Raw genomic sequence first — 12,798 nt, forward strand, 5'->3', positions numbered from 1 at the left:
GGAAAAAACCTCCTAGACCTCCAACGCAGCAATCTCCTACTCAACACATCCTCAAAGGCAAGGGAAATGAAAACAAAACTGAACCCTTGAGACTTCATCAAGACAAAAAGCTTCGCAAAGGCAAAGGAAACAATCAAGAAAACTAATAGGAATCCAACAGAATGGGAAAAGATAGTTGCAAACGACATATCAGATAAAGGGCTAATATCGAAAATGTACAAGGAACTCACCAAACTTCACACTCACAAAACAAATAATCCAGTGAAGAAATGGGCAGAAGACATGAACAGACACGTCTCCAAAGAGGACATCCAGATGGCCTACAGACACATAAAATGATGCTCAACATCACTCATCATCAGGGAAACACAAATCAAAACCACACTGAGATACCACCTCACGCCGTCAGAGTTCCTAAAATGAACAAAGCAAGAGACTATAGATGCTGGCGAAGGTGTGGAGAGATGGGCACCCTCCTACGCCATTGGTGGCAATTTAAACTGGTGCAGCTGCTCCGGAGAAAGTGTGGAGGTTCCTCAAAAAACTATCCACAGAACTCCCTTATGACCCAGCAATAGCACTGCTAGGGATTTACCCAAGGGATACAGAAATGCTGATGCATAGGAGCACATGTACCCTAATGTTCATAGCAGCAATGTCAACAATAGCCAAAACATGGAAAGAGCCTAATGTCCATCACCTGATGAGTGGATCAAGAAGATGTGGTATATATTCAGGATGGAGTACTACATGAGAGGGAATGACATATGGCCTTTTGTAGGAAAGTGGATGGACCTTGAGGGTGTCATGCTGAGTGAAGTAAGCCAGGCAGAGAAGGACAGAAACCATATGTTTTCACTCATAGGTCTAGCAGGAAAACAGGAGAGACCTAATGGAGAACCAGGGGGAGTGGAGGAGGGAGAGAGAGTTGGGGAGCAGAGAGGGATGCAAAACTTGAGAGACTATTGAATGCTGAGAATGAACTGAGGTTTGAGGGGGAAGAAGGAGGGGGGAAAAGAGGTAGTGGGGATGGTGGAGGGCACATAAGGGGAAGAGCACTGGGTGTTGTATGGAAAACAACTTGACAATAAAATATTGAAATAAAAAAAAACAAATATTTCTTCACACAATTGGAGAACAAGTAAAATATATTTATTCCATTGTTATAGTATGTAAATTATGCCATGTGCCTGAAACTCAAAGCTACTATTCACCACATATTAAGTAAGTACTCTAGAATTGATTGGCATAAAATATTTAGACATTTTCGGATATTCTATCTTCCTTAACTTTTTATATTGACAATCTTAGCCCATATGATATTAATGAAAAATTAAGACTTGTTCTTATAGCTAATTCTTCTTGGACCCAAATTCTATGATACAGGCTCAGAGAGAACAAAAAACAATTTGAGTCTTCTGAGATTTCATACTTAACCCTTAGTAAGGATTTGGGATATACAACAGTGAGAAACTACATCAGATCGGGTTGTAAAAATCTAAACAACAAAGTCAAACAGGAGTACCTGTTAATAATCTGATGGAAACAACTCTAAAATTTTTTCTTTACTTTTTCCAAGTAAGTATTATGCACACTTTACATACATGTTAGCATATGCTGCACGTCGGATATAAAATCACATATGCAATGCCATGACATTCATTTAATGGATAACACTTTCTGTGATTTGACACAAATGGGTGTATTTTTGTCTTTATCTGAAATTCTCATTGGAGAATTTAAATGGCCACATGGTCGAGGTTGCCCTAGAGAATCTGCAGGGGATAGCGTGTGACATAAAGCTCCCCAGAAGTGTGTATTCTGAATGACCAGTGGAAAGAGAATAAAAAGAGAGGAAAGAGAGAAGTAAACAAAACGTAGCAGGTAAATAAAATAGGATATCATGTCTAAGGTCTCAAAAACCACACATCTTACAAAGAAAGTAGTTACCTTCCTTCCTGATAGTTTTACATTCCCAACTTGATGAGGACAACTGGATATTCTTCTAGAGCCGGTTTTTTCAATCTCAGCACAACTGGCACTGTGGTGAGATAAATGTTGCCTTCTGAGGTAATTCTCTATATTGCAGGGAATTCAGCAGCATCCCTGACTCCTGCCCATTCGATGCCAGTTGTTCTCTCTTGTCATGAAAATCAAAAGCATCTCCTGCATTGCCAAACATCATCTGCATGTGCAGGGTGGGACACATCACACTAGGTTGCTAACCATTGTTCTAGACTTTTACACTGGAGAAAACATAGTTTTAAGGGAAAAAGAATTAATGTTTTATAACTTTAATAAACATGGGCAGAATAAATCTGGCTATCAAGGGATGTCATTCTTCTGTAGATATTCATCAGATAGGGGCGATGGAAGAGCTTTTGAAGAGGAAATACTTTGGACAAAATCAAAGTCGCAAGAAGCATATAGTGGGATTGCATTCAATAAGCCATTATAACATATGAATTGTTTCATAAGCATAGATGGTGGTTGTTGAGGCCAAGGAAAGAGGAAGAATAACAAATGTAAATATAAAGTATTAAACAAATAATGTAAATCTTACTTAGGTGGAGTAACAGACTTTTGCCTTTAAAAATCACCTCTGCCAGCAGATAGATGAATATCTTAAAAGAATGAGAACTGGCATCTGGATATGAAATTAGATGGACACGTGTGATAGTCCAGGGTTATGACGAAGTGACCTGGCCACATCAGAGGAGTTACAAGGAAAGAGTATCTGTGCTTCCTACTGACTTGATGGAGGGAAATGAGGCTCCCTCATTTCTTGGGAGAAGAGGGTAAATGTTCTTACTGTGAGTGAACCAGCACTGGGTGACAAGGACAAGCTGGAATCAGCTGTGTGTACACACATATGTACAAGATTAGAACATGGAGGAGACATATCTTAAACCCTTGAAATTCATGAGCCAGGAAAACATACATGGGTCTCATTTACAGCATGAATCCTAAACCACAGTGTTACTTACACCTTCAAATATGACACAGTCTGATTCCTGGAACCTATAAGAATCAAGGGATTTAGGTCTAAACCACACACCCTACAATCTCAGGAAAGCTTTCCCTCTACAAAGTTGGTGACATTGACCCCTTGATCTCTGCCTCAAGCCCCCAGGGAGAGACTCTCCTTATCTCTGAGATAGTTTGTCCATTGCAAGACAGCTCTCAATGTCAGATTTGTCTTCCTTCTAGTGAGTCTCAAACTGCTTCTTTCTTCATTTCTCATAAAAGTCCTCAACCCACATTCCAAACATACACATGAGCCATGGAACATGGTGGTGAGCCACAGGGATCTAGTCAGTCCAACAGTTTAAGTCCCCAGGATACCCCTTAGATCGCAGGCTTTTCAGGCATCTACAAAACATAACTGTCCCTCTTCTTTCTTGATGAGACAAAGTAAAGAGATAGGAACACACTGCAGGGGGAGGGGGAGGATTAAATGATGTACTGTATTTAACATATTTAGAAAGAAACATAAAATGCATTATTTAGTGTAACTGACATGACTTATTCATAGTCGGGTCTCTCCTTCCCATGAATATCTTCAGATATTTGAAGATCCTGTCACCAGATGAGGTTTGCCCTGAAAGACTTAAGGGCACCATTTCTACAGAAGCTTTTCCAGTCTAAACCTGTATAATTCTCTGACCTCTGAATCAATAAGGTTTTTATACACTGAGCAGGCCAGATCCTTCTCTATATTCCTCCTGTTTGTGAGGCTCACTTTAAAATTTGTCACCCATTGTGTGATTCACTGATTGAGAAATATTCTAAACTGTATGAGACAAAATCTTCTTCATGTTTAAACAGTCAATTACTCTAAGGGTCTATTGCTTTTTTGTATAACCATTGCATCTTATTGGATCATAGCACTATGTGTTCCCTTGTAGCCAATTTTATGTTTTCCCAAACATATGCCAATACATAAGCCCACAGAATTACCAGAAATCATCTGTGGTAAGTTAAATAGAATCAGAGAGTGAAAATTTTTTTGTGTTTCAGATCTCCAGGACTGCTCTTTTGTACTATAGGAGCCATCTTGAGGATTCATTGTCACCAATTGCTGGTGAGCTTTAATTTAACCTGGGACACAGAAATAGTACTACTAGGGTTTTACCCAAGAGATACATAAATGCTGATGCATAGGAGCACATGTACCCTAATGTTCATAGCAGCAATGTCAACCATAGACAAAACATGGAAAAAGCCTAAATGCCCATCACCTGATGAGTGGATCAAGAAGATGTGGTATATATTCACGATGGAGTACTACATGGCAATGAGAGGGAATGACATATGGCCATTTGTAGGAAAGTGGATGGACCTTGAGGGTTTCATGCTATGCGAAACAAGTCAGGCAGAGAAGGACAGAAATCATATGTTTGCACTCATAGGTCTAACAGGAAAACAGGAGAGACCTAATGGAGGACCAGGGAGAGGGGAAGAGGGAAAGAGAGTTGGGGAGAGAGAGGGATGCAAAACTTGAGTGACTATTGAATGCTGAAAATGAACTGAAGGTTGAAGACAAAGGGGGAGGGGAGGAAAGAGGTGGTGGTGATGGAGGAGGGCACTTGGGAGGAAGAGCACTGGGTGTTGAATGGAAACCAATTTTACAATAAACTATTAAAAAAAATAAAGTCCAGGAATTAAACCTTCAAAAAAAATTTAACCTGGGACAAATGTGAAAACAAGGGGCAATATACTTCAAAACCTGGATGAACGTGTGTATTAGCAAATCTGCCTCTTAATAAAAATTCTCAAATTCTGGTGTACTTGGAGACTGGGAATGAAAATGACTGTCCTTTTAAAACTTCTTTTTTTTTTTCAACCATGATCAATGGGTATTTATTCCTGGGTTGCAAGGGTGGTTCAATATTCACAAATCAATCAATATGATACATCACATCAATAAGAGAAAGCATATGAACCATACAATCATTTCAATAAATGGAGAAAAAGCAATTAACAACATCCATTCACAATAAAAACCCTCAACAAATTAGGTTTAGAAGGAACATATTCCAACATAATAAAGGCCATCTATGAAAAGCCCACAGCTAACATCATTCTTTTTTTTAATAGTTTAAAACCTCTAAGAGAAGGCAGTGTCCAAGACAACACAAGCAATCAACAACACTTATTTGCCAAAAAGTGAGCCAATTAAGGGGAATAAAAAGACTTCAAAGTATTCAGACTAATTAGTATAGACATGGTGACAGGGGAATAAATGGAATATTTCTATGTGATATAGAAATTGTTCCAGTCATGGTAAGATAAGGTACATGTGCATTTTCACATGATAATGTGCATTTTTTTTAATTTCATGCCAGTCACAGTATCTGTATCAGCTTCCCAGCTGTGAACGATCATTCATGCCTCATATTTAATTACTTGAAAAAAGGGTTTGATTCTCTTTCCCGTTTTGTCAAAGATTAATTGGCCATACACCTTGGGTCCAGTTCTGGGCTCTCTGTTCTGTTCCATTGGTCCATGTGTCTATTTTTGTGCCAATACCATACTGTCTTGATGATGACAGCTTTGTAGTAGAGGCTAAAGTCTGGAATTGTAATGCCTCCCATTTTGGTTTTCTTCTTCACTATTACTTTGGCTATTTGGGGCTTTTTTGGTCCATATAAATTTTAAAATAAGTTGTTCTAGCTTTGAGAAGATTGCTGGTGCAACATTGATGGAGATTGCATTGAATGTGTACTGGGTGTTATTTGGAAACCATTTTGATGATAAGCTATTATTAAAAAAATTAATAGGGGTGCCGGAGTGGCTAAGTCAATTAAGCATCCGGCTTCAGTTCAGGTCATGATCTCATGGTTTGTGGCCTCGAACCCCGCATTAGGTTCTGTGCTGACCGCTAGCTCAGAGCCTGTAGCCTGCTTAGGATTCTGTATCTCCCTCTCCCTCTGACCCTCCCCTGCTGGCGCTGTCTCTCTTTCTTTCAAAAATATATAAAAATACTAAAAATTTTTATATTATTATTTTAAATAGTTTATTGTCAAATTGGTTTCCATATAACACCCAGTGCTCTTCCCCTCAAGTGACCTCCTCCATTACCTCTACCTCTTTTCTCCCCTCCCCCTTCCCCTTCTACCCTCAGTTCATTTTCAGCATTCAATAGTCTCTCAAGTTTTGCATCCCTCTCTCTCCCCAACTCTCTTTCCCTCTTTCCCTCCCCCTGGTTCTCCATTAGGTTTCTCTTGTTATCCTGTTAGACTTATGAGTGCTAGCATATGGTATCTGTCCTTCTCTACCTGACTTATTTCACATAGCATGAAACCCTCGAGGTCCATCCACTTTGCCCTAAAAGGCCAGATTTCATTCTTTCCATTGACATTTAATACTCCATTGTATATATATACACCACATCTTTTTTTGCATATATTTACCTTTATTTTTTTAATAGTTTATTGACAAGTTGGTTTCCATACACCACCCAGTGCTCTTCCCCATAAGTGCCCTCCTCTATCACCACCACTTCTTTCCCCCCCTCCCCTTGCCCCTTCAACCCTAAGTTCATTTTCAGTATTAAATGGTTCTCAAGTTTTGCATCCCTCTCTCTCCCCAACTCTCTTTCCATCTTCCCCTCCCCCTGGTCCTCCATTAGGTTTATCCTATTCTCCAATTAGACCTATGAGTGCAAACATATGGTATCTGTCCTTCTCTGCCTGACTTATTTCGCTTAGCATGACACCCTCAAGGTCCATCCACTTTCCTACAAATGGCCAGATGTCATTCTTTCTCATTGCCATGTAATACTCCACTGTATATATATATATATATATATATATATACTACTTCTTTTTAAATTTATTTTTGAGAGACAGAGAGAGACAGCATAAGCTGGGGAGGGTCAGAGAGAGAGGGAGACAGAATCCGAAACAGGCTCCAGGCTCTGAGCTAGCTGTAAGCACAGAGCCCAATGTGGGGCTCAAACCCACGAACCGTGAGATCACGACCTGAGCCGAGCCAGAAGCTTAACTGACTGAACCACCCTGGTGCCCCTATACCACTTCTTCTTGATCCACTCATTAGGTGATGGACATTTAGGCTCATTCCATGATCTGGCTATTGTTGAAGGTGCTGCTATGAATATTGCAGTACATGTGTCCCTATTCCTCAGCACTTCTGTATCCTTTGGGTAAATCCTTAGCAGTGCTGTTGCTGGGTCATAGGGGAGTTCTATTGTTAATTTTTTGAGGAACCTCCACACTGTTTTCCATAGCGGCTGCACCAGTTTACATTCCCACCAACAGAGTAGGAGGGTGCCCATTTTTCCACATTCTCACCAACATCTATAGTCTCTTGCTTTGTTCATTTTAGCCACTCTGACTGGCGTACAGTGGTATCTCAGTGTGATTTTGATTTGTATTCCCCTGATGATGAGTGGTGTTGAGCATTGTTTCATGTGTCTGTTGGCTATCTGGATGTCCTCTTTGGAGAAGTGTCTGTTCAGGTCTTCTGCCCATTTCTTCACTGGGTTATTTGTTTTTTGGGTGTGGAGTTTGATGAGTTCCTTGTCGATTTTGGATACTAGCCCTTTATCTGATAGGTCATTTGCATCTATCTTTTCCCATTCTGTCAGTTGCTTATTAGCTTTTCTTGATTGTTTCCTTTGCAGTGCAGAAGCTTTTATTCTCTCATGTTTTCCCCATTGAGGATAATATTAGCTGTGGGCTTTACATGAGCTTCTTTTATAATGCTTAGGTAAGTTCCTTCTATTCCTACCTTCTCAAGGGTTTTTATTAAAAAGGTTGCTGTATTTTGTCAAATGGTTTTTTTACATCTTTAGACAGGTTCATATGGTTTTTATCCTTTCTTTTGTTAATGTGATGTGTCACATTGATGGATTTGTGAATATTGAACAAGTCCTGTAACCCAGGAATGGATCCCACTTGATCATGGTGGATAATTCTTTTTACATGCTGTTGAATTTGATTTGCTAGTATCTTGTTGAGTATTTTTGCATCTGTATTCATTAAGGATATTGGTCTGTAGTTCTCTCTTTTGGCTGGGTCTCTGGTTTGGGTATCAAGGTGATGCTGGCTTCATAGAATGAGTTTGGAAGTTTTCCTTCTATTTCTATTTTTTGGAATAGTTTGAGAAGAATGGGTATGAGCCCTGCTTTAAATGTCTGGTAGAATTCCCCTGGGAAGCCATCTGGCCCTGGGCTCTTATTCATTGGGAGATTTTTGATAACAGATTCGATTTCTTCACTGGTTATCAGTCTATTCATGCTTTCTATCTCTTCCTGTTTGAATTTTGGCAGTGCATCTGCATTTAGGAATTTGTCCATTTCCTCTAGGTTGGCCAATTTATTGGCATATAATTTTTAATAGTAATCTCTCATGATTGCTTGTATTTCTAATGGATTGGTTGTAATAGATCCCTTCTCATTCATGATTTTGTGTAACTCTGTGCTGTCTTTTTTCTTTCTGAAGAGCCTTGCTAGAGGTTTATCAATTTTGTTTATTTTTTCAAGGAACCAACTCTTGATTTCATTGATCTGCTTGACTATCTTTTTGGATTCTATATTGCTTATTTCTTCCCTGATCTTTATTATTTCTTCTTTTGCTGGTTTGGGGTGCTCTTGCTGCTTCCCTTCTAGTTCCAGTAGGTGCTCCATTAGATTTTGAATTTGCGCTTTTTCTAGTTTGTTGAAATCGGCCTAGATTGCAATTGTACTTTCCTCTTAGGACTGCTTTTGCTGCATCCCAGAGATTTTGGATTGTTGTATTTTCATTTTCATTGGTTTCCATATATTTTTTAATTTCTTCTCTAATTGCCTGATTAAAGCAATCATTCTTTAGTAGGGTGGTTTTTAACCTCCACCTTCTTGGAGGTTTTCCAGACTTTTTCCTGTGGTTCATTTCAAGTTTCATAGCATTGTGATCTGAAAGTGTGCATGGTATGATCTCTATTTGTTTATACTTATGGAGGGCTGCTTTATGCCCCAGTATGTGGTCTATCTTGGAGAATGTGCCATGTGCACTAGAAAAGAAGGTGAATTTCCTATCTTCAGGATGCAGAGTTCTAAATATATCTACCAATTCCATCTGTTCCAATGTGTCATTCAGGTCCATTGCTTCTTTAGTGATTTTCTGTCTGGTTGATCTATCCATTGCTGTCAATGGAGTATTAAAGTCCCCTGCAATTATCACATTCTTATCAATAAGATTGTTTCTTTCTGTGATTGTTTTACGTATTTGGGCACTCCCAAATTTGTTGCATATATATTTATAATAGTTAGCTCTTCATGATATAGAGACCCTGTAATTAATATATAATGTCCTTCATCATCTCTTGTTACTGCCTTTACTTTAAAGTCCAGTTTGTCTGATATAAGTATGGCTACTCCGGCTTTCTTTTGGCTTCCAGTCGCATGATAGATATTTCTTCATCCCTTTACTTTCAACCTGAAGGTATCTTCAGGTAGAAAATGAGTCTCTTGTAGACAGCAAATAGATGGATTTTGCTTTTATATCCATTCTGCTACTCTGTGTCGTTTGGTTGGAGCATTCAGTCCATTTACATTCAGTGTTATTATTGAAAAATGTGGGTTTCGAGTCATTATGTTCTTCCTAGAATTCATGTTTATAGTGGTGTCTATGGCACTTTGTATTCTTTGCAGCATTTCCTCATAGAGTCCTTCTCAGGATTTCTTGTAGGGCTAGTTTGGTGGTCATGAATTCTCTCAATTTTTGTTTATTTGCAAACACCTGTATCTCTCCTTCTATTTTGAATGACAGGCTTCCTGGATAAAGAATGCATGTCTTTTCTGTTCATCACATTGAAGATTTCTTGCCATTCCTTCCTGACCTGCCAGGTTTCATTAGATAGGTGTGTAACCACTCTGATAGGTTTCCCTTTGTATGTGAGGGCCCTTTTCTCCCGAGCTGCTTCTGAATTCTCTCTTTATCTTTATATTTTGCCAGTTTCACTATGATATGCTGTGCCGAAGGTCGATTCAAATTACATTCCTTGTACCTCTTGAATTTGAATGTCTATTTCTTTTCCCAGATTTGGGAAATTCTCAGTTATAATTTGGTCTGGTATCCCTTCAGGATCTTTCTCTCTGTCTTCCTCTTCAGGAATTCCTATGATACGGATGTTGCTTCGTTTGATTGTATTACTCAGGTCTCGACTTCTCTTTTCCTGCTCCTGGATCAATATCTCTCTCTTTTTTTCAGCTTCCTCTTTTGCTAGAACTATATCTTCTAATTCACCTATTCTTCTCTCTGCCTCATCAATCCTTGAGGTGGATGCCTCCATTTTGTTATTCACCTCATTTATAGCCTTTTAAAACTCATTGCACCTATTTTCAAAGCTCCTAGTCATTGTCTCAGTTGCTTCTTTGATGCTTTTTTTCAACCACAGTGATGAATTTTATGACAAGTGTTTTGAATTATTGATCTGGTATGTTGTCTAGATCTGCCTTGAGCAGTTCTGTTGCTGTGACTTCTTCCGGGAGGTTTTTCAGGGGAGAGTTCCTTCGTTTTGTCATTTTTGCTAGTTTTCTGTCTCTTGTCAGCTTTAAAAAGCTCATTGTGCACTGTGCACCTGTTAATATTGCTCCGTTAATGGAAGCTTATTGACTGTCCAGGGCCTGTCATTTCAGCAAATATTCTTTTAATGGTGTCTCTAAGTTTCTATTATTGTGCCTTTGAATATTTTATTTCCCTATTCAGCGATATTTGGGACTCGCCATCATGCACACTTTGGCTTGTTTCTTGGTGTAGCCCTAAGAAGGAAAACAGACAGACAAACACAGAGGGAACAGAATCACACAAACACACAGACAAATCAAACAAACAAACAAACAAATTAAAAGAGGGAAAAGAAAGAAAGAAAAGTAAGAGGAAAGAGACGAAAAGAAGAGAGGAAAAAATTAAATAAAGGCGATCAGAAACAACAAAGGACTAGGGACAGTCTAAAAGTGTATGACCAGGGGAGGATAAGGATGAGATACAGGAGAATATATCTGGATTTCAAGAAAGAAAAAAAAAAAAAGAGGGAGAAAGGAGAAAGGAAAATAAGGAGTATAAATTTAAAAAACTTAAGTAAACAAGATAATAATAATAATAATAATAATAATAATAATAATAAATAAGTACCAGAAAAAAGAGAAAGAAAAAAGAAGAAAAAGGGGGGAAAAAAACAAACTCCCCCTTGTGGATAGGCGTGGTTTTGTGTAGTAGGTCTTGGAGGCTGCTCTCAGAGGCTACGCCTTGGTGGCTGAAGTGAGTAGAATGGTGGCACACCAAGCTCTGCTGTAACTAAGCACTGTAGGCCACTCTAATGAATTCAATCTCCTTGTGCCTCAGCTGAACCAAGTTGTATTTTCCAGGCCCACCTCAGTTCAAAGTCCTAGTCCATGCACTTTTATGCTACTACACATGAGAGGTACTTGCTTTGGTGGCTGGCTTCTTAGCAGGAGGGGTCAGTTTCTCTTGGCCTAGGCCTGGATTTGTGCTGCCACTGTCTGAGGCAAGGTGTGCTGCATGAGGTGAGGTGTGCAATAGGAGGTGAAGTGCATGCCCTCACAGACACCTCTGCAGATTCCCAGCCCCCAGGCAGGATAACCATCAATTGTGTAGGTAGGGCGAGGGAGTAGTTTCTCTAGGGTTGGGATTCGTGCTGCTGTTGCCCGAGTTGCTGGGCACTGCCGGAAATGAGCTGCGAGCTCCTGTAGCTGAAGCGCGAGACCTGGCTCCACCACCACCAACTCCCTACTGGGATCGTGTAGGGGTGGGGGTTATTTTTTCCCTGCTGGCACCTGGGATTCAGGATTCGTACAGCCAGTGCTGGAGGCTAGAGGCACCATGGAAATTTGGTGTGTGCTCCCAACCTGCAGCCGAGGTCGAAGTGAGTATCCCTGGATGCGGCTGCCAATTCCCCACCAAGATGGCACAAGGCTTGAAGCTGTTCTTTTCCTTGTGCCACCCGGGTTGGGGATTTGGGCTATCCAGCAGTTATATATTGAGTGAGAGTTTCTCTCTGAGTGCAGTTAAACATTCTTTATCTCTTCCCCAGAGATGGTACTATGAGCGTGTTCAGTTTCTCTTTCTCTTCACTTTGTCTCTCAGGGGCTCTGCACGCTTGCCCCATTGGGCTGGGGCTCCCACCTCCCCTGCCCTTTTCGGGCTGGCCTGTTTTCTATATCCCCAGTTCGCACTCAGTCACTCAGGTTTCTTTGAGGTTGTCTTCTTTCTGGAGTCTGTATTTTCTCCTTCCACTCTTGCAGATGAGAGTAATGTCCTTCTGAGTTCGATAGGTGGGGCAGACAAAGATTACAGAGCTCCCTTCCTCTCCGCTGTTTTGGCTCTTCTATCCACATCTTCTTGATTCATTCACCAGGTGATGGACATTTAGGCTCTTTCCATGATTTGGCTATTGTTGACAGTGCTGCTATGAACATTGGGGTAAATGAGCCCCTATGCATCAGCACTTCTGTATCCCTTGGATAAATCCTTGGCAGTGCTATTGCTGGGTCATAGGGGATATATCACATTAACAAAAGAAAAGATAACCATATGATCCTGTAAACGGATGCAGAAAAAGCATTTGACAAAATACAGCACCCTTTCTTAATAAAAACACTTGAGAAAGTCAGAATAGAGGGACTTAACCAAATATTATAAAAGCAGATTATGAAAAGCCTACAGCTAATATCATTCTCATTGTGAAAACACTAAGAGCTTTCCCACTGAGATCAGGAACACAACAGGGTGTCCACTCTCACCACTGTTGTTTAACATAGAATTGGAAGTC

This window comes from Suricata suricatta, chromosome 11 (assembly GCF_006229205.1).
Source record: "Suricata suricatta isolate VVHF042 chromosome 11, meerkat_22Aug2017_6uvM2_HiC, whole genome shotgun sequence".
NCBI lineage: Eukaryota > Metazoa > Chordata > Mammalia > Carnivora > Herpestidae > Suricata > Suricata suricatta.